Source organism: Porites lutea, chromosome 1 (assembly GCF_958299795.1).
Source record: "Porites lutea chromosome 1, jaPorLute2.1, whole genome shotgun sequence".
Classification (NCBI taxonomy): Eukaryota; Metazoa; Cnidaria; class Anthozoa; order Scleractinia; family Poritidae; genus Porites; species Porites lutea.
In genome coordinates this window covers 17132133-17153411 of record NC_133201.1, presented here as the reverse complement: position 1 = coordinate 17153411, position 21279 = coordinate 17132133, and the positions used below count along the sequence as shown (strand labels likewise).

General features: G+C 39.1%; 2 long non-coding RNA genes across 2 annotated transcripts; both read right to left on the bottom strand.

Annotated features, from left to right (window-relative positions):
* Nucleotides 1-9039: 9039 nt before the first annotated feature.
* On the bottom strand, nt 9040-11124 carry LOC140935748 (uncharacterized). The gene is made up of 3 exons (XR_012165249.1): nt 10746-11124; nt 9605-9716; nt 9040-9145 (listed from the first exon to the last, which is right to left on the bottom strand). It is a non-coding gene; the product is annotated as an uncharacterized lncRNA (long non-coding RNA).
* Nucleotides 11125-17557: 6433 nt separating this feature from the next.
* LOC140935741 (uncharacterized) lies at nt 17558-19741 on the bottom strand. The gene is made up of 3 exons (XR_012165247.1): nt 19338-19741; nt 19046-19205; nt 17558-18654 (listed from the first exon to the last, which is right to left on the bottom strand). It is a non-coding gene; the product is annotated as an uncharacterized lncRNA (long non-coding RNA).
* Between the last annotated feature and the right edge of the window lie 1538 nt (nt 19742-21279).

Genomic DNA, 21279 nt, shown 5'->3' with positions numbered 1-21279 from the left:
GACACTTTCGTAAGAACTGGCCCTAATCTATTACATGACTTTTAAATTAATGATCTTACCTAAAACCTAAAACTATATACAAATGTTCATGACTCTGAATTTACACAAGTCACAGCAGTTACTATTATTATCTATATGGCTAGAAAGGTCCACACCGCGTATATGTTTCTTGAATGTTTTGAGGCTTGTCAAGTTTCTGAGCTCACTACTGACTACTAACCAAATGACAGGTCCTTGGTAACGTTTGAAAAGGGAATTTAATATGTTACTGCGGGCGCAATTTCAATGAAGAGAAGCACATGATTTAGAGCCTGTTTACACGGAGGTGGGGGACCCAGGTAGGTGAGGTAACATTTGGCGGGTCACCCCACCCATCATGTAGACGTGATCAAATTAAAATGAGAGATTATATGGACAGGCGGGTTACCTCACCTGCCTTGGGTCCTCCACCTCCATGTAAACAGGCTCTTAGAAAAATGGTTAAGATAGTTAAATTAACTAATTATTTAGTACATCCTTAACCATTATTCCACATAATGGAAAATGAAACACGATGGAAACTGTACCTATGTACGGGCTGTTTACTAATTATAAGACCGATTACAAGGTGTTAAACCCAGAACTCTAAAATAAAAAAGGTGATGTTTCAGATGGGAAGACCTTTATAACAGATCACTCAATTCTTACCCCTTTTGTTGGATAAAGCTCTTGTTCTAATTTTTGTGCCTCTTTCTCCACTTCTTTAGCGGCCTTCTGCCTCCCAGCTGAAAATAAGAGAAAGAAAGCTTGAACGTTACATACAGTTTGTACATATTTATTAACCCAGGGGCACCCAACGACTGTTTTCTTTAGAATATTTGTTCGGAAAAGCAACTATTCCCTAGAATTTTCTATCAGTCACTTGGACGACGGATACAAATTTCTAGACGACCGTTTCATTCATCAACAATTTTCGAAGCTTATCTAATAAATTCCCGACGATTTTCTGAAGATTAGTTTTCGCATTTTACTTCCCAAGTTAGGTTATTTTTCATAGAAAAAAGGAGACCCAGAATTTTCCGATTCAAAAATGTGACGGAGAGATCAATAAGAAAATGTATCACTTTCGTAATACGTCAAATTTCATCGAAAATTTCGGGAAAATAATATTCAAGCCCTTGTAATTTCGAAAAGACTCAAGTTTCCCTAGGATGACCGAACATATACAAATTTTACAACGCCGCTTATAATGCTTTTCTAGATATCTTAAAGTACTCTGGATAGCCTAAAAAGTGTTTTCAATGTATTTAGGAGCAAACCGTCGTTGGGTGCCCCTGATTAACCCTTAAGTGAAAAATACTTTACAGGATGTTAAAAGGAGATTGGGCACTTTGAACGTTGTCGTTTTTAGTGACATATAAGTGAGCTTAAGCAAAGACGACGGCAACGAGAACAGTAAAAAAGCAATAGGTTTGGATTGGCAAAACTTAAGAATTTGTTCATGCTTAGCGTGCGTATATCGAGTTATGGATGCACGCGGGAAGTTTGGAGAGCACGAAAGATGCGTGAGAGTTGCACGAGGCGATAGCCGAGTGCAACTCTAGCTTCTTGAGTGCTCTCCAAACTTCCCAAGTGCATCCATAACTCGATATACGCACAGCTAAAAGCATGAGCAAATTCTTTTATAACAAAGCTCACAAAAATGCTTACTTTTTGATTAACTGCAAAATTCTCGTAACGCGCGATACAATAACAAACGGTTCTATTGGCTGATTACGAACACGCCACAATCGACTAGTTTGAATGAAAATATTCTTTCTGTAAAAGTGAGAAAGAAAATTTGCTTCTTTATTCGTTAACGATCAATGGAAACTAAGCAGAAACAAAGGTAAAAGAGTCTTAAAGTTCACCTAAAGTTAAAACTAACATGTTCGTAAGAAGTCGTGGAGTATGGTTTGGATTTGCTGAAAAGATGTTTACGTTTTGCTCGGCGAAATCCAGAAAACATGTTTTTAGCGAAGACGTCTGTCATCCTTCTTTAAACTTATATTCATTTACGAACATTGGCTGATCATTACGGCTTCTTGAGAAGACCTGGCAGCAGTTGTTTTTGTGAGTAATAAATTAATTTATGTCTTCTTGTGTAATTTGTGTTGTTATTGCGATAGAAATTTTCCCGCTTCAGTCGGATTGTCAAGAGATAACAAAGTGCATAACAAATTTAAAAACAACAATAAAAACGGAAATTTTGCCTTTAACTGTTGTTGATGACCAGTTGGTGTCTGTTCTGTTCCCAGTAAATGTCTTTCGGCCAAAATTTGCTGCAGCTGGTCTTCGACAAATTTGCGAAACGCGCAACTTGCTAGTTTTTTTTAATTCGGCTTTATTTTTGCTGCTTGTTGGATCAGGACCTAAAAGGTCAATGCCCATAGAAAAATTGGGCAATTCTTCGCTGGTTTCTTCCATATTTTAAAGAGAAGGAAAAGTGCACTGCAGCTTAAAAGACGACAACTTTGCAGCTAGGTAAAAAAAAAATGCTTACGTCATGTTATTTATGCACGGGCTTGCGTAAATAAAGATTTTGTTCATAGCTGCTCAATAGGACCAATATAGGGCAAGCACGCGCGCTATGTTATAAAACAACTTTGCACGTGCATCACGCTTTTTTGTACATTTCTTTGCCGTCACTGCACGACTACGACGTGAAACTCCCTGATTTCACATTTTGTGGAGGACGTGAACACAAGACAAAGACCTTCTTTTTCTTTCTCTGAACTTCAATACAGTCTTTTAGAGTTCAACTCTTGGAAAATTTGTCAATATTTGACGAATTGAACGAGATGGAATAAGCGCGATAAAGTTTAAAGCCTCGCGAATTCACTTTTTAAGTGATGTTTTCGTAGCCGTCGCCGTCGTAGTTGCTTAAGCTGCTTTGTAGCTTTAGTTCCAACGGTTCATTAGTGAGCTTAAGAAAGGGCATTCTGAAACGATGCACGTCAACTGGAAGTAGCGTTTATGCCTTTTGGCTAGTGGCCTCGTCCTAATTTTAGGGCAGATTGTCTCTATAAGAGTTAAAACACTTAGCAATACAAATCTGGTGGCGTCAGGGGATTAACAGGGAAACGACCTGACTTCCGATTGACGTGCGTCGCTCAAAACGCCTCTACTAAAACTCCCTTATGTGTAGTCGACTGATTGTACAAGTGACTCTTCTGTGTTACTCTACATGCGAGCAAGCTTTTCAGTGGAGTTACATTGTTTGAAGCCACATGCAAGCGACACACGACAGGAGACACGAGAGAGTAGGTTGAAGAAAGAAACGAGGGCTTTACTTTCCTCTGCCTCACACGTGCTCGCTTCGCGCCACACAAAATAGAAAGCTTGGTCGCAGGCTGTTTTTATAAAGTTTCATATTAGACAGCTGTTGGCAGTTTAAAGGCGTCTATACGAACTCAAATCACCACATATCAAAACCTACGTAGCAGGCGTCGAAAGGGGTAGGGGATATAGCGCCTGCCACGTAGGCTACACAGATCTTTGCATTAACTTTTATGGTTTAACCTGAGAAAGGATTTTGCCTCCACTAGGAACGTTGTGTGACGACACTAAAACGGCTGCGAGGGAGACTAGCATCCCGTGCACATCTCAGCTCCATTTTGCTTTAAAATTCCGAATCCCGGCCCTCAAATAAGGCAAATCCCGAATCCCGAGATTCAAAGAAGGGAAATTCCGGATCCCAAAAAAAACCTATTGGTGACCCTCGATACAGCCGAACGTGTAACGCGGAAAAAGTAATCGTTTCACGTCGTACCCTGCGAACAAACTCTCCATGGCCATTTGGTGGAGTCGCGAGTCCCTCGAGGCTGGCTTCGTTACCTCCAGAAATGGAGAGCTTGCTACTGCCTTTTCCACGTAGCTGAGGGCGCCTCTCGAAACCTCACAACGAAGGGGGAGTGTTGAGAGAAAGCTGTACTCGCAGGCTACGTTTAAAATTATCTTTGAGGTTAAGGCAACGTTAGTTTTCGTGTATTATACCTAACCTTCGTCGACATGGTGGAAATTGTTGAATCCTTTTCACGTAGTTCCTTCTTAAGTTTTCCAATCTCTCTCTTCGCCTGATGCACTAAGGCGTCCTTTGCAGAGTTTTCTCTCTGTAACCCGTTCAGCAGTGTCGTGGACTGCATTTTTTGCTTGTTAAGCTTTTCATTTTCGTTGGATAGTTGAGCAATTTTTCGCTCCTTCTCAGCGATGTCAGTGCGCAACGATGCGATCTCGTCTGTGGATGCGTTTGGGTCCGTTTTAACCCAAGCGGAAGCCTTAGGCTGTGAATAATAACCAAAAATATCCAACTTCCATAAGCTTCTACAGTGAAACTCTATTTAAAATAGAACGTTTTCCAAGTTGTCGAAGAAAACTTCGTTCAGGAAATCAAAATACATAAACAAGCGCCCCAATAAACAGTAACAGGTAAAGGTAAAGAGTCCTTATTTTATGTCGGTAGCTCGAAATAGTCGTTTGACTAAGGGTTGATTTCCACTGTCGCGTAATGTTTCCGTGTGAACGGACGTAAAATTTATGCGCGTAAATGAAATAGAGACATGTATGAAAGGCCACGCGTAAACGTGAAAGTTGAGCAAGGATCAACTTTTCCGTTTAGGCGTGACCTTCCACACATTGTCTCTATTTTATTTACGCGCGTTCTCACGATAAAAATTACGCGACAGTGGAAATCCACCCTAACAACCCTGAGGTCGACAGTGCGCTCGTTTTATCCGACCTCTCTCCATCAGTGATCCGTTTTACGCGTATTTAAAGCTACACAGAAAGGGAAGAAGTCGAAAGAAGGATTTGAGGTCACACCTGGGAATCGTACTGAGGACCTCCCGCACAGAATGCTGCGTACTAACCAACTCTGCTAATCCTTCCTCCTTCATTGAAAAAAAAAGCCTTGAAAAATTCTCCCCTTAAATTTACTGCAGTAAGCCTACTTTCTCTATAGTTTTTCATGGTAACTCAAGTAAAATTCCGGTTGCCGGCGCTTAAAGCAGATGAAGCAACACGCAGATTGAAAACATTCTGCTTGTAATCATTCCCTGTTTCACCACACTCCAGCTATAATTAATACTCTTCTACCGTGCTTTTGCCATCCCTCATTGAGAACAAGTACGATGTTTATTAATCATAATAACAACTATAATCTTGCTTACGGCCGGCTAGTTAAAACACCCTCAAAACCCTTTTCATAATTGTAGAAGCAAAGCTCATATAATCAGGATTCAACAACGTTCCATAGGTAAAGGCCTTATCCGAACTGTTACCTTTTAATTTTGACAGAAAAGGTAGTCCTTTTCGTATGCCTTCCATTGACAAATGGTACCCCTATCTCATACCTACTATCAGTTACCTTCCATTGACAAATGGTACCCCTATCTCATACCTACTATCAGTTACCTTCCATTGACAAATGGTACCCCTATCTCATACCTACTATCAGTTACCTTCCATTGACAAATGGTACCCCTATCTCATACCTACTATCAGTTACCTTCCATTGACAAATGGTACCCCTATCTCATACCTACTATCAGTTAGTCTTCTTGCCTAGCGTTTAATAAATTAAATTGATACGGCCGTAAGATGCGTCGGCTAGAAATATTCAAGTTAAAACCCCTTCTGAACACCTATAAAAAAGACGATTTTCCCTACCCTTTCATATACTTCAACTCACGAAATCCTTACGCTATACATATACCCGAAGCCTGAAAAAGGTACCCCTTTTGGGCGGGGCCTCCCCGTATAGGCATCATGGAGAGTATCTCCACTGGCAATATTTAGGACAAACCTGTGCCTGTAATTGGTCCTTTAAAGTAGCAACTTCTTTGTTTTTGGCGTGCAGTTGATTCTGGTACATCGCTAGTTTCTGCGCTGCTGCCTTCTCGTTTTCTTCCTTCTCTTGTACAATCGCTTGCAACTGCGATACTTGCTCACGAAGCTGATGAATTATGCTTGCATTAGAAAACGCTGAATCCTCTCCTCCAGCTCTGATAATAGTAAAAAAAAAAAGGCATCACATAATGTTCGTGAAATGATTTCAAACAGCATTTTGATTGTTTAAAGTGATCACAAGCGGCTTTGCAATCGCTTAGCAATCACAAAGGCGACAGTAGCAACGAGTTACCAATAAGACGATTTTCGCTCCCTTTCAAACATCGAATTGTCACCGGATTTTTCCAAATTGTTCAATATGTCAAATGCAGGAGACTTTACCAAGAGTAGAATTCCTTAACGAATGTTCAGCTTACGGGTTAACACCCCATAAAACGTTGCATTAGAGAATGTCACGTTGTTGTCGTGCAGTAAGCCGTGGGCGGCTACAAACGTACCAAAAAGTTTGATAAACCTGACGAGTTGTTGTTGTTGTTTTTTTTTTCACTGGGTTTTCTTAAGGAGAGGAGACTCTAGTTCATTGTGTTAATGCGCTATGAAACTTAACGTTAGCAAAGAAATCACTTGTAAATGACAAACTTACAATTTCTTGTCAAACATTATGCAGTCTAAGCATTATATCAAACGTTGGAAACAACTTTGAATAACTGTAAGGCTAATTAGTTTTAAAAACCCAGAATTGCAATCCGTTTCAATCTTCTTAAACTTTGTCCATCCGAGCCTTCTTTTACATTTGCCTTGTTACTTGTACCTTCTTTTAATGTTTTGAGGGGTTATCTTTAATGTTTCTCTCAATTTGGTGGAATGAATTTTGTTGCTCAGCTCCTTTAGAGTGGCTTATGCTTTGTTGGATCCCTAAAGAAGACCATACTCGATCCAACACAGTATGACGGACTTTTAGATTTTTTATGTAGGTGCTTCTTTGAGCACAAACCTGAGCAACACCTTTACAAGAATGAATATTAAATGTCATTCTTTCCGTCTTTCGCACCCTACGTGAAAGCTGAAAATCTGCAATTTCCAACCCTAAGCGAGACAGCAATTACCCAATTTATTTTCATTAAGGAGTCCCTTGCATCACTTCTACATGTAATTTCATGACTGAGGAGTTTCATGTTGCCTTGTTAGTGACCTCAAATGATGGCTCAAATCAAAAGAGAATAATTCTGGAATCTAGCGACCGTACACAGGCAGTAGTCAGTGTGGTAGGAAGAGAGTCTCCTGTTCAAGGCTCAAAATAACGGACAGCAGGTCGCCGGTCATGATGACCGGCCAAATATTTTTTAGCCCGGACAAACCCCGATTTTGGCCGGTCAAATTAATGAATATTATAATTATTTTTTGGCCCATGGAATATCGAATTACGCTGGCAGTAGATCGTTGTACGGCATTGTCGTTCAGGTTTTTGCCGGCAAGTTGGTGAAAAATTCATTCACATTGAGTTCCTTTTCGCGATTTTCGCCCGTTTTATGTCCGTTTATATATACCTTCAGTATCATCGTACGGCGGTGTCGGAAGTCTCCAAGGTTCGTCCTATATCTGCATATCGGTGAAACTTGATCCTTTTCGTTGCCCGTCACGTGATCGAAAGTCTCCTCCACAAAGAACAATTTCGTCGCTAAATTTTTGCGGCAAAGAAGTTGATTTGGCAAGAAATTTGTTCCACAAACAGCGTATTCGTCATCAGAAGTCAACAAATATACAGCAGAGCTTTCGTTTGAGTCGTCGCGCAACACTTTATCGCAAACGGCTTATCTAGAAGGAGGATTTTAAGCGCTGAGATAGGCGACGTTTGTTCTCGATTAGCTTAGTTTTTATCAGACAATTCTGGAATCGAGTCTGCAAACGAGATCATGTTCGACATAAAGAAATTATTATAATTAATCGATGCGCTGAAATTTATTCCCAGAGAAACAGTACAGGACGAGCGATCGATTAGCCCGAATTCCGTCGAAGGTGATTTTCACAATCCTCTTACAAGTAGATGTGAAACGTTTGATGGACAAAAACTGTCACTCATCCTTTAGTTTTCTAAAAAAACAACGGATTACGCTACGCGAATGGCATAACTCGTTCTTAAAGCCAAGAGTCGAAACAAGCACGGTACCCACGTAACATAACTCGTTCTTCCGGAAAATGCTAATAATTGCCTTGTGTCATGGATAGCAGTGAGAATCGAAACGGTGAACATCACGGCTCATCATGTAGGATGTAATACAACTAACTACATGTACGAGAGAACTACTGGAGAACTGACAATTTGACTAACAATAGACGACTGTTTAACTGTGACAATAGACGGATCAAAACGCACCAATTACTGATTACAAGTCTTCATAGCCAATAACATCACGGCTTAACTGACAGACGACCAATAACATTGCAACGTAATTGACCAATCAGATCAATAGCCAGAGTATAATACCATCGACTAACGTGATACAACTCACTTTGACTCTGAAGATGACTACCGCACAGGTTGTCGAAACTTCAGTCACTGTCAACAACAACAGTCCTATTCAGGACTACGTTCACCCGGACGATCAAACTCAACCTGCTTTTGAAATGACTCCTGGGTTCAAACCTTTCATAATTAATTATCTTACTTGGGTTCCAACATCACAGCAACTTTTAGAAAGAGTTGCTGTGATTTTCTTAAAAGATTAGCTAGTTGTGTGGATAGCATGCTATTTCCCCGCTATGATTCTTAAAACTTTGTTTGAAAATACACTGTATTTCCAAAATGCCTTAATTGAGGCAATTATGGCAGGTACATAATCTCTTAAGCGTTTTTTTAAAAACACTCCTGGTACAGAGAAACACAAAGATAAACAAAAAATGTAATGGTGTCATTACATTGCCATGGTGACTCCAATAATTGCAATAAAACCCAGATCATAAGAAATTTTCATCTTTATATAATACAGTTGGGGTAACCTTTTTCCCATGGATATCTTTACTCATGCTGACATAGTTAATGCTCAAACTTGGGGGGTACCCACCTAAATCCAGCCACGCCACCTTAATTAAAAAAATAAAATAAAATTTTTAACAATTCCAAAGTCAACAGTTACATGTATTACAGTACCTCACTGTAGCTATTTTCTTTCTCTCTTTTTCTCTTGAGGGCATGACAAGTCATAAGAGGCCCAGTAGAGGTCAAATATCTGACATAAAGAGGACATAGCTTGATCCTCTTGTTTTAGCTTGAATGTGTTTTCTAAAATAACATAGAAGAATTCCTGACATCAGATGTTGCCAGAGAGTTTCTTTTTCTACCTGCTTTTACTCACTGCCATAAGAGTTTCTGAGTTGCAAAACACACCCTAATACCAGACTCAACAACAACAACAACATAAGCTTTATTTGCATGACTATAATTATGTAGTTACAGTATTGCAAAAGCTTTAACATAAAAAACAAACAAACAAACAAATCATAACAATGATAATGCAATGCAATGATTACTATAGACTCAATTTGATTGGAGGGGGAGGGTGATATTCTGCAGATTAATTTTGTTGGAAAAAAGTTTTGTAAGAAAATCTCTCTCTGATCATGAGCAAAAATATAGTATCAAGGTCATTTCATGCCAACATAATTACTGAAATTTGTTTAACACCTTCTGGTAGTTTATTATTCAAAATCAAGACAAACTTGCAGAAATTATATTCTATACCTGATGCTATATGTGGTGTATGTGCTGTAGCTGAAATGCATTCTTGTCTTAAATCAGAGCTTTCTTTAGACTAATTTTTCTGTGCTGGAGACTTTTATTCTATTCCTCTAAACTACAATGAACAAGTTATTACTAGTGTTATTGTAATAATAAACTTTTAATAGTATTGTTTCACTAAAATCTGTTATATTTGATTGTTGCATTGTCAAATAGAAGTCCATGACCGAAAATAGCATTGTGTACATATTTATGTTGCAGATTGGGTTCTCCCCACTTTGTTCAGGTATAGCAGATAACAAAAAGTAAATACTTTATGGAAAATGGAGTAAGTTTGAGGGCATTTAAAAAAGATCATTATTTTCGATTCAACATATTTTGCTTTTTTTGATTGGTTGCCCATGGGAAAATTTAACCTGAGATCAGGTCCAATTTTAGTGGTTCTCAGAGCACGATCTCTGGTTAGGGAAAATTGGAATTTTAGGTGACATCTTTACTGCCTCTAGAAATATTACATGGCCATGGTTATATTTCCACTCGAGGGGTGTAATTTGCAGGTTGCAGGTCAGAATTTGGAAAAAAAATGTCCTGAACGGTTTACAGATCTTCCCAAGCTCTTAAAAACAGAACATTACAATGATGTTTTGGTATATTCATATTCTTCACAGGGTCACGCAAAACCGGAAATATCAGATCTCAGTTCTATAAATTGATTCTTTAGTCCCAGGTCTTTCAAGGCAAGAAGGAAGGTTTTAAAATTGTCACATCAGCTGATCTCATCACTCCTGCCAAAGCTAGCATATATTGTTAAAGAAAAGACTGGTTCCTCGTCGCTATTATTGTCTGCCGTACCTACGATAGAAAAGGAAATTACACAGCCGAGGTGACCCAATTTATAAGTGCACTCGACTAAACGCACAATAAAGTTTCATCTAAGTTTAAAAGCAAAAACAAATTTCACTGAAATCCATGTGGGATGGACGTTGTGGATAGCCAGCACCATTCGTTATTCTTTTTTTTTTTTAAAGTGTAAAGCGACAAGACAAAACAAAAATATATTATCTCGAATTCCAACTGAGCTTGAGAAATTCTGATTTGTAGTGCGCAGTGTGGTACTATGGCCAGAATTGAATTTAAAACTTACCTCTTTGTATAAAGAGGGAATCGCAAAACCTAACTCCCTCCAAACAATTATTTAAAACCTTCCTTCTTGCCTTGAAAGGTCTGGAACTAAAGGATCAATTTACAGAACTGAGATTTGAAATTTCCAGTTTGGCATGATCCTGTCAAAAATATAATATCAACAAAACATCCGGGGCATAGCTAGGAATTTTCAAAGGGGGGATCACACCCTGTCACACCCAGGGTACTTTTGCATGTAGTTTGGGGTGTGGATTAATTTATGGTGAGTGTTTTGGACGTCTAAAAGTAAGTTGGGCGTATTTCTACCAATGATAATGAGACTGTTGTTGACGGTGACTGATCAGTGGAATAGCCAGAGGAGTATTCGAGGGGTTCCGGAACCCCCCTTAGGCTGCAGCACTACCTGGTAGGTATAATTTTAAGAAGAATGAGATTTTAGCTTTTAAAGAAAATGAGAAGAAAAAAAAAATAAAAAGCATCACATTCTATTTCAAGGGTTACATATGTTGAGGTTTAATCAGTCTTTGCAGTAGTTTTTTTTACTTTAATTCTATTACTGTGAGGAAGATCATACGTGGCCCCTGTGTATACAAGCCTGCAATGTGTGATTCAGCACCTTTGTTGGTCTAGATTGCTTTCAGTTGCATGTTGTAATGGTTTGACCATGAGAGAGCTTAATAGAAACTCGGTGGAGGCATAAAAGTGAAAAGGTAGAATGAAATCAGCCTTGATGTTTGCAAATCAGTCTGAGGAAATTGTCTGAAACTGGAACACAAACACTAACAGCATGGCAAACTGCCTAAAACATACAGTATTCAGGAATTCATCATATGCCACCCAGGTTACCACGATGCAGTGCCCTTTCCTTACATAAAAGCTACTCACTATCAGGCTCCGAAAGCAAGACACCGATATCTATTAGGATACCATCAGCTCCAATTTTCATGTGGCGGATTTTTTGTTGGCAGTGCAAGTGTTTCAAAGTGGAAAAAGACCTTTCTAGTAGTGCTACATATTTCAAGTACTACGTAACTTAGCCTGCGTAGCAGATGCCTGGAAGTAGTGAGCACAAGAAAGAATGGGTGCGCGAGAAGGAGACACGCGAAGGGTCTTCCTCTCCCCTCGCGTGTCTCCCTCTCGCGCGCCCGTCCTTTCTTGCGTCCACTACTTCCAAGCACCTGCTACGCAGGCTATACATTATTACGAATTACATCAGCAGAACGTGAGCGACCGCTTAGCCCATTGCACAGACTTAAAAGGTAATTGGCGATGACCATGACTGAATCGAGAGTCTGCTACTCTTACTATGATGAACATTGCATTATGGACATGTACCCCGAGGCTAACAATGGACACCTTTGCACCGAAGCATCCATGATGTTTCCTTCTTGCTAATACCCTAACTGAGTAAACAGCAAATCACAGGACTACAGTGTGTGTTTTAATGTATTCAACGATAATGAACATATGTGACCCTCCACAGGATTTTAATGCTAAAGGTGAAAGCACGCGCACGACACGCTTTCACTTTAAAACAAAAGAATTTATTTTAACACGCTCTAGCACGCTTGCAATCTCGCCTCATTAGCAATTTCTTTTGTTTCAGAGGACACGCTTGAGACAATTAGGCGTGAGCAAGTCGAACAAAAGAGCGTGTTAAAGTTTGCAAACAAAAGCTCCGTGCGAAAAAGCACAACACGCTTTCAGTGTGCGCAAAAGCACGCAAGGCGTGTTATCTATAAGCTTAATAAATTTCCTCTACAAAAAGAAACCAAAAATGATTATGAATCGCACCCTTTTTTGGTAACTATCGAGAAAGAAAAAGTTATACCTCAGCGATCGCAGCGATGGTATCTGATTGAAAAAACGTTGTCGCTTGAAAAGTATCAACAGTGAACGGTGTGACCTACTGGATTTCTGGGTAGAACTATATTAGCATTGCAAAATCAAAGTTCTTTCCAGAAATGTTTACTGACGAAGCTGTGCTAAGGTTATCTTAACTTTCCTTAATTTAAAACACATTTGCAATTTTCTCAGAAACAGTGATCTTTCGGACTTAAGACACTTTCTTGCCGATCGCAGCAATCGCGACCAAATATAATAGAAATCATCAAGTGTTTTCCCCTTGCCAAAGTGTAAAATCTCTTTTCATTTTTCAGTTTCTATCTATTATTTAGTTAATGTCTTTTGTATTGTCGTTTTAAAAAATACATATAAGAACTTACAGCGCTCCCAAATTTTATTTACAAGGTACAATGCAATCTTATCATGTTAACATATAATGCTTTTGTAAAAAAGTGAAATATTTGACACACTTAATATTTCAGTAAAACTTGTATACAGGCACTTAAAATTGCTATTCTAGGACTGGTGGGGCCACTAAATTTTCTGTTCCGTCCGAACAGAATTCTCTTATTTCCTTAAACAGGTACTGAGCACGTTCTCGGCTGATCCCGCTTGGGGTGATTATGGGTGGAAGATGTCCACCTCCAGGGAATCTTGCATCGTTTCTTAAAATGTTTATTGCTATTTCTTCAGAGTTCCAGTACTTCTTGCAGAAAATAGTTCCCGAAAGTCTTTGTGGAAACGAAAATGATGATATGATTTGATCTTAGGGAGTTTCTTAAAAAACTGTGAAATATAGTTCGTCCAGTCAAATGGCCACGGTTACTATCAAATTCCAAAACAGTCTCAATTGGTATATTTGATTCACTTCGACCAGTTATCAATGCTGATTAAATCCGCTGAAAACCCAAGCCATTTTTATCATCTTAGCGGTTTTAGTAATCAAGCGTGTTCAGCGTGTCTTACCCAAATTACAAGCTAACCGTGCTACAATTCGCACACTTACCGTGACATATGGCACGCTACAAAAAAACAAAAGGTCTAGCGTGTTAAATTTGCCAAAACAAAGGCAAGTGTGTCCGTCTTTGTTTTTTTAATTTAATATGCGCATATCCGTGATCTACGGCACGCTAACTGTGTCGTGCAAGCGTGTCGTGCGCGTGCTTTCACCTTTAGCATCAAATTCCTGTGGAGGGTCACATATATGCTGTAGTTACATTTCTATACCCAAAAACAAAAGAAAAACAAAAATTACCTGAGATAAAAAATTAACGATCTACAACATAAACACTATCTCTTCACTGGAAGCGAAAAAAAGCTAGCTTCATATGGCACTGTTATTGGAAATTTGTGCTCAGAATCACAAAACGAAATTTCAGACGACCTAAAGTATTAAAACTTTCCAGGAAACCCACTGAAGATTTATCGTCAATCTAGACAAAAATACCACATTAGGAACCCCTCTATGCAAAAATGCTGGCTACACCCCTGCTGATGTTTCGACAGCCTGTACGATAGTCATCTTCAGAGTAAAATACTTTTTGTACTACTGAATTAGAGTCATGGCAGCAAAAAATCGTACTTTTAGCTTGTAAAGTCCTTCTTATGTAAGCCGTTCCTTTACAAAAGATGTGCCTTTACCTTTAAACTCCTCCATCTGCGTTGTCAGCCAGACGATGACAAGATAAAAAAATGTAAAATTGACATTTGACATACCCAAGCAAAGGTAAAATTCACAATTTACCACAAAATAGTATGTGGCTAAATGTAATTTAGGCAAAGTTAACCTCGAAGCAATGCTGGTCAGCTGTTTCCCCAGCTATATTAGGGGTGGCCCGATGTATCCAGCAGCGGCACCTCGTGACTTATATACGCAGTTGCTTGCTTGCAGTTCTTCGCAAAGTGTTGTTTCAATTGCTTGCTGTTTGCCTGCCAGTTTGTGCTTTGGTTTTTCCCATCCCTCCCTCCCTCTTGGTGTGGGCTAGGTAAGTATTGGGTTGGTAAGTATTCCACTGAATTGTTCAGTGTGACGGTGCCTGGTGGGGGCCGCTCGCAGGGTTGTCATGGATACCTCCTCCTCATGCTAGAGCATTGCCCGGCTCCACCAACTTCGAAGGCACCAACGCCCATGCTCATCTATTGGTGATGAGTTTAAGTGTCAAATACCCGGGGTGGGGGGCAGGGGGGATGTTGAAATTTTCAATTGATCAGCACATAAGGTTTATACTTCATTAATATGCTTTTATTATGAAAAGATTCGTCATTTTTAAGGAACTGAGGAGTTCCAAACCATTTCATAAACGAACCTAGACTTTTATAATTATCATCACTCGGATAAGTAAATGTTAAAAACTACACTTCAAAACCAGCTCTAACACATTATAATGAATTGCCAACTGGTCTACTTGCATGTACTTGCATGCAGTGGTGCGTAACTGTAAGTACATGCAGATAATAAATAGTGGTATTTTCCTGGCTACTTACTTTTGAATCAAAATCTCAGGCAAGAGACATCTCTTTCTGAGGGATGCCAAAGTCCTTCTGAGGGATTCCATTTGCAACACACCTCCTTCTAAGGATACCAAACTCCTTCTGAAACGTCTCCTTCGGAGGGATGCCAAAATCCTACTGAGAGATTCCATTTACCAGTTTCAAAATAGATAACTCCGCCGATTCTTCCCTCGGAGGAATTCCAAATTCGCACTTCAGGTTACGTTTTTGCTTTCTTATGCTCTGGTTTAATATCGAAAGATTCCACAATTTCAAGGAACAGTGGAGTTTAAGATAATTCCATATGCCTTTTCCTTGCCGTTCGAATTCTTTAGTCGTAAATTCTTTTAGAAAGTCAATGATCGAAAGATGCGCCATCTTGGCCATTTTGTTGATCAGGCAACTCTTGTTTCTAGTCCCCCTCGATCGCATCCTTCGCGTTCCCAACAGTTCGCGTTACCTGATCCTGTAGCACGCTCACTTTGTCAAATGTGATTGACTTTTTTCACCTCTCCTGGAGTATAACAACGAACTAACATATCGCAATTCGGGAGCTGGACGAATAGAGAACGCATATCGCTACCGCCATTCGCTACACAGAAATTGTTATACTGAATTATCTCAAATACGAGTTCGCTTTTAAAAAGAAATTACCTCATGAAGCGATGCAGTTTTTGATCGATGATCGGACTTCACTAGCTAACTGAAATAATTAAGATTACATACCACATTTTCCCGACCTCTTATACACCTCTCCACTGCGAAAGACTTTTCCACCTCGTTCAACATGATGACAATTTTTCTGACCTGGCGTTACGAATAGAAAATGTTCTTCTCCAGGCAATCGAATCTATTCGAATCTAATGGATACAATGGATTCCATTGGAACGCCTTTTCATCCCCTTATACAACAGGAGTGGAATTTCCTAAGTCTCTCACGAATAGAAAAATGTACTTTTCCATCGGAATCTATTCGTGTCCAATGGATCCGATGGACTCCATCGGAACGACTTTCCACCTCCTCATCCATCATGAGTAAGATTTTTGTAAGTCTCTCACGAATAGAAAATGAACTTTTCCATCGGAATCTATTCGTGTCCAATGGATCCGATGGACTCCATCGGAACGACTTTCTACCCCCTCATCCAACATGAGTGAGATTTTTCTAAGTCTCTCACGAATAGAAAATGAACTTTTCCATCGGAATCTATTCGTTTCCAATGGATCCGATGGACTCCATCGGAACGACTTTCTACCTCCTCATCCATCATGAGTGAGATTTTTGTAAGTCTCTCACGAATAGAAAATGAACTTTTCCATCGGAATCTACTCGTGTCCAATGGATCCGATGGACTCCATCGGAACGACTTTCTACCCCCTCATCCAACATGAGTGGAATTTTTCTAAGTCTCTTACGAGTAGAAAATGAACTTTTCCATCGGAATCTATTCGTGTCCAATGGATCCGATGGACTCCATCGGAATGACTTTCCACCTCCTCATCCATCATGAGTAAGATTTTTGTAAGTCTCTCACGAATAGAAAAATGTGCTTTTCCATCGGAATCTATTCGTGTCCAATGGATCCGATGGACTCCATCGGAATGACTTTCTGGCCCTCATCCAACATGAGTGGAATCTTATTAAGTCTCTAATGAATAGATAATGAAGTTTTCCATCGGAATCTATTCGTGTCCAATGGATCCGATGGACTCCATCGGAACGACTTTCTACCCGCTCATCCAACATGAGTGGAATTTTTCTAAGTCTCTTACGAATAGAAAATGAACTTTTCCATCGGAATCTATTCGTGTCCAATGGATCCGATGGACTCCATCGGAACGACTTTCCACCCCCTCATCCAACATGAGTGGAATTTTTCTAAGTCTCTAACGAATAGAAAATGAACTTTTCCATCGGAATCTATTCGTGTCCAATGGATCCGATGGACTCCATCGGAACGACTTTCCACCCCCTCATCCAACATGAGCGGAATTTTTCTAAGTCTCTCACGAATAGAAAATGAACTTTTCCATCGGAATCTATTCGTGTCCAATGGATCCAATACACTTGGTAGGACTTTACACCACTAGACTTCCGGTTTTCCGATGGAAAGCAGGGGGATACGACTGGATTCTGGTCGACAGTATTGGACAACCCTCGATTATTGTTAGCGTATGTTTTCCCAAAGAAGGTCGCATTACTGATCACAGCAAAGCAGAACGTTTTTCTTTAAAGGGTTTAGTGCAAAGCAGCAAAAAAAGCCAAAGAACAAAAGAGCAAAACGCATTAAGCGACAACCTTCCAAAAATGACCGGTCAAAATGACCGGCCAGACGAGAGTTTGACCGGTCAAGCCTACACTGTAAAAACTGACCAGTTATAGTGACCTCAAAAAAATGGTTAAGGTTTGAATCCCGGGTAACCGTATTTTATTAGGTTACAGTAACCAAAAAAATATAGTTCAGGTTAACCATTTTTTATTCCCGTTGAAATAACTTTTCTTTATGGGTTACATTAACCCTTAAAAATGGTTCTTTCTACCACAGCCCACGCCACTTCTCACAACGTTTAATAATTGTTTGTCATAACCTCTACTTTTTGGTTAAACTAACTTTGAATTTTTAGTTGTTATAACCGAAATAAAAAGATAAATATGTTTCAACCCATACAGTTAAGTTATAATAACCATTTTTTGTGGTCATGGTAAACCAGTTTTTTGGGTACTAGTGATGAATCTGTGGTAACCCATTTAAAATAGTCAAGAGGTGGTAGCTTTAACCATTCCATATGGGTTAGAAGAAAACGGTTGTTTTAACTGATAATAATGAATTACATTAACCTCACAATAATAGTCTTCAGCAACATTTTTAATGGTTATGTTAACCGTTCTCTACAAACAACAACAACAACATAGTTGACCACTAACTTCAAAGAAAAGATAATCATACAACATTGCAAGTAAAAAATGCTTATGTTTCTTAATACAAATACTTAAAGCAGGACAAGAAATTATTAAACAATCAGCCCTGCTTCCTAAACTATGGCAAATTTCAATTGGAATACTGCATGTCTCTCACAAGACTGCAAAGCAAGACTTTGAACATATGATTGTAAAGCAGAAACATCCTTAAGCAGAAAAAATTCAAGTAACTCCATATTCAATAGTGATACAGTACTTTGATTAAATTAAACTCTTAAGGTAAGTGGCTTTTCTGCCAAAAATGCTTTGTCAAATACATAGGGAATTAAGAATTTCGTGAGATTCAATGATATAATAATTGTAAGATCTTGCCAGTGAACAGTCAACTCCTCACCCACTGTACATGTAACTTTCTTTGTCTTACTAATGATTGAAGCGGAGCATATGATCTAAAAACTACCAGTGCCCTTCATTATTCTACAAGCCATGTTTTTCTATTAAAAAGCAAAAAAAGATCCTCTTCCAAGCAGTGGCCCATTGAGGGTAACTAATCCGCCGGATCAGGACTTGTCTTGCTTGTAATGAAAATAAGGATACTCGCCGAGCTTCATTCAAAGTTGTTTATTCCCTCAGTCGTTCAAATTTGGTGATATTTCTGAAATAAACGAAAACATTTCGTTTTTAAGTTCACTGGTTAACGCACGAAAAATTACAGTCTTTCAATGATACGCCTGTGCTTTAAGTTAAAGTGGGGAACGCGCACGCACGCGTGTGCGTGGTCATCGTGAGCAACGCGCGCGACTGAAAGCTACATTAGAAAAAAAAAGCTTTGTAATTATGTATGATAGCTTTGTAACAGCAGTACAATATTGCAATTAAGATGGTCATCCGAAGACTGCAAAATCTATGCGACTGTACTGAACATTTCCAAAAACTCTAAAGGGCCACGCAAGTGCGTGCGGTTGTCTCAAAACGCGTCTATTTATTTGCAAAAAGATAGTTTTAAAAACGATTCAGAGTTCTGTTTAAAAATAAGCAATACATACCGGTCATGCTGTTTCAGTGAAGGTCGGTGAAGCAAGTCTTCGAGATTTTGCTGGTGTTCGTTTGTCATGATTTGTCTTTAGTCGACGGGGCAGATATTTTGCTTATCTATTTCAGGCGGTCAACTGAAGTAAATTCTGCCATGATCTTCTTATCATCCTCCTTTGAATAAAAGATTTGCAAGGTATACGTTAGCTAAGAATTTTATAGAAGCAGTAAAGAACTGAAATTCAAGTGAGACATCTATTCTGAAGACGTTGTCTTCGGACTTGCATAAATTTGAAATCACATTACCTTTTTACTTGCCACATCTCCATTGCTGTCCGTGACTAAGAAACGAGCTCCCATTGACTTTTAACTGAGTGGCCTTATCCAGGCGAAATATAAAATGTTTCTATTCGCAGCAATGAACCAAGAGTACTGAATTCAGCTTGGCGCAAGGCGGTTAAAGTAAAAAACTGAACTATGAGAGCCGAATTTGGCATTGATTTTGAAATTCCAAGTCTCTCATTGGCTAGCTAAGTAGATTAACGTCAAGGTGTTAGGTAACATACTACAGTTGACAGGAAACAATGCAACATTTTCTGAAAACCCTTAGTTGTTTCTCGAGTAAACTCGCCTAACATGTTTCCAACCATGAAATAGTTTAAGCTTATAAAAAGGTTACTGAGTAAGATTTTTAATTTACTGAGAACATTTAACGCCATTTAGGGCTCGTTACGTGACGAAATAGAGTTACTTTAGGTCACTTAAGACAAATACCGGAAACCCGCTGGAATTTTGTGACCGGTGAAAAACACGAAAGTATTTTTTGAAGACACGCGAGGATGGCTGTTGGCTTCTCGAGGCGCTCAGCATTGATTTGAATGACATAACCTGTACAGGACATCTTGAAGAATCATTTCACCTAGATGACGATTAGTTCTCTTGGCTAGCCCGTCGAGAGAAACGTCAAAGAAGAAAATAGTCCTCGCGTCACGCGGCTTCGCCTCTCGCGAGCGCGTACTAGCCCAATCATTGAAGCAAGAGGCGAGTTGCATGTATGTCATTTAAAAAATTTTAACTGTCGGGGAAAGTTAATTTGGCTATCCAATCTTAACCTATCCTAAATCCCATAATAAATGCTGATTATTTGTTCTTTCTTAAGCGTAAGGGAAAAGTCTGTGTTGAAGGTTGGGTAAAAGGCTTTTATGTTCTGTTTTTGTAAACTCATACTTGCCATTTGTGTAGCCATGGCCTTCCGTGGTTTTCCGTTTATTTTAACCCCTCGGAAAAGTCAGTTTTGACCATTCAATGTTTAACCTTACTTCATAGCTCTAAATAACAGATCATTATTGGTAAGTCATGACCAACAAATTGTTAAAGATTCTAACCCATTGATTTGAGGTTCGATGCACATTTTTACCATTTGTTTAACCATTTGGTTTCGTTATTTTGACTGCCATGAAAAGTTATTTTGACCATTCAATGTTCTAACGGAATTATAACCGTCACAACAACTACTGATCATTGGTTAATATAACCAATAATATAAAGGTTACGATTTTAACTAGTTTATTTTAGGTTAAAATTACCTTTTGTAACTGGTTATAACCTTTTAATATAGTTACCATAACTGGTCAGTTTTTCGGGTCGGACATTGTCCGTTGACCGGCCGTTATTTTGTGCCCTGCTGTTATAATAGAAACCACGTTTCAATATAGGTGAAACATGTTTAAAAAAGGACTCCAAAAGGCAATTTGTATTTTGCTCAAAACCAGTCACTTTATTGGTGATTAGAACGACACACCAGAATTAGAAACAAAAGATGTGCCATTAAGGTATACGTCACTTCATGTCAAATGCGGATACCAATTCGACAAAAGCGACGTTAGCTGTTTTTGGTCTTTTTTATTGCCAAGTTGTATCAGTTGTTAGTTACTTCATTGACTGCAAAGAACCACTTTCAACCCGACAAGATTACACGACCATAGTTTCTGATCTACGTTTTCAACAAATTTTTAAAGGTTATTCAGAACAAATTGCAATAAAATCTTTATTAAAAACCGCAAACGGGCTTGTTTTTCATTAAAGAAAAGCCTTCATTATGAAGGCGGATCACTCACTGTCTAGCCTGTTCCAGGCTCTCAGATCATTGCACTATCAGATGGTAGGGATAACGCGTGATGAGCGCATGATCTGGAAAAAGGAGGTTACCTCCCGTTTGATTTTCGCATTCGCGCTTTCTCATGGAGCT